Source organism: Octodon degus, unplaced genomic scaffold, assembly GCF_000260255.1.
Source record: "Octodon degus isolate 3935 unplaced genomic scaffold, OctDeg1.0 scaffold00011, whole genome shotgun sequence".
NCBI classification, from domain to species: Eukaryota; Metazoa; Chordata; class Mammalia; order Rodentia; family Octodontidae; genus Octodon; species Octodon degus.
The window spans coordinates 11471639-11473286 of NW_004524587.1; positions in this window are offsets into that span (position 1 = coordinate 11471639).

A 1648-nucleotide genomic window follows, 5' to 3' on the forward strand; every position below is an offset into this window, starting at 1 on the left:
TTTATTATTTCATTAAGTTGTATCTCACTAAAGTTCCTCTTAGGATCTCTCGGCAGCACCAAATTTTTCATTGAGAAAACGATAAATCACTGGCCTAAATTACAATTTAATTATAAACGCCTTTGCCTTCTAATGCTGCTTGGGACCTTTTACCCTGCTACATAATTCTAAAAAATGACCCCTGTCATAATTTCCTTCACTAGAATAATACAGAGAGATCTAATCCTGAATCCTGCTGTCTTATAATTTAATATAAGAGGTAATTATTATTCAAAAGATAATGTTGCAGATATTGAAAATATTCTGAAGTTTGAGTTTGAGGGGAAAAAGAAGAAGAAATCTTAGGTATGTGGGAGCTCTCTATCACTGCACCTATCAAGAGAAGCAAAGGAGTTTTTAATGAAAAAATATTAGAATCTATATATGGAGAGCTGGTGTTTTGTATTGTGTGAAATGCATTTATATAGCCTTCAAAGCGTGGTTAGAAATGAAATGCCTCATTTCCAAAATCAAGGAAGCAGGAAGAGCAGTATTGCCATAAGCACCGATTTCTTTAAGTTCTGAGTCTACTGGAGCACAGGCGTAATAAAAACTGCACCCCTGCTAGCTTGGGTGAAGGGAGGCTTTGAGGGGCAAAAGCCTGCAAAAAGCAAAGGAGAATGAGCTAATGTTATGGAGCCGAACTGTAAGGACACAGCAGAGACAAAGGCGTGCAAGAGTACCTTAGGGGCAGCGCTGATACAACCTGGATGGGGGGTGCACCAGACATTCTTGGTCCCCCAGCAAGTTGTCAAAACTGGGGTGAATGGTGGGATCTTTTTTCTTTCTTTCCAGGATTTATAGATACACACGCACATAACAAAGAACAAGGGAACCATAGGTCTGTGGGAAATTCCTCAAAACTAACCTGCTCTTTAAGTCCAATGAGCAGGAATATAAATCGTATGAATATAATGACTGGGTCACACTTGTCACACCTCTGTAGTTATTGGTCCCTTACAGTGAGCTGAGACGACACAAGTGAAAATTCAGTTGCCTCCATGGGAGATTCTTTGTTATTACTTAGCCTGAAAAGAGGGGCTAGGGTGGAACGCAGGGACCGAGTCAGAGAGGAGGTGAAGGGGTACTTCGTTGAAGACCACCTTCTCATGAAGGGGAGGACAGAGTTCCTTTGAAATGACAAATGTTATTCAGATCATGTATCTAAAAGCTAATTCTGCTGTGCCAAATTGTATGAAATAGAGACTCTTCGCTCCTTTGGCTTCCCCCCTACACTTTAAGTCACAGCGAAGTGAGCCGGTGTAACAAATGGCACAGGTATAATTATGTGAAATAACATTCAGATTGTCCAGCAGAGGTGGTAATGGCACTGATGTTGGTGTGGGTGGAAAAGGAAAAAGAGCTAAAGATCTGAAAAATACAAAAGAATGATTCAAATGAAATTATAACTTCTGCCTCCCAATCTTAGACTAGTCAGCAAATGCTCATACAGTTCAATAAACATCAAACTAAATAGGAAGCAGACACTGTTTTGTAGCTTCTTTTGTTTTGGGTTTGTTTTTTTTTTTGCTTTGGGAGCAGTTCGCTTAAGATGTAATAAATTGGAAGGGTGCTTCCCCCTCCCGGTCCCCATCCCTCCATAAATCTC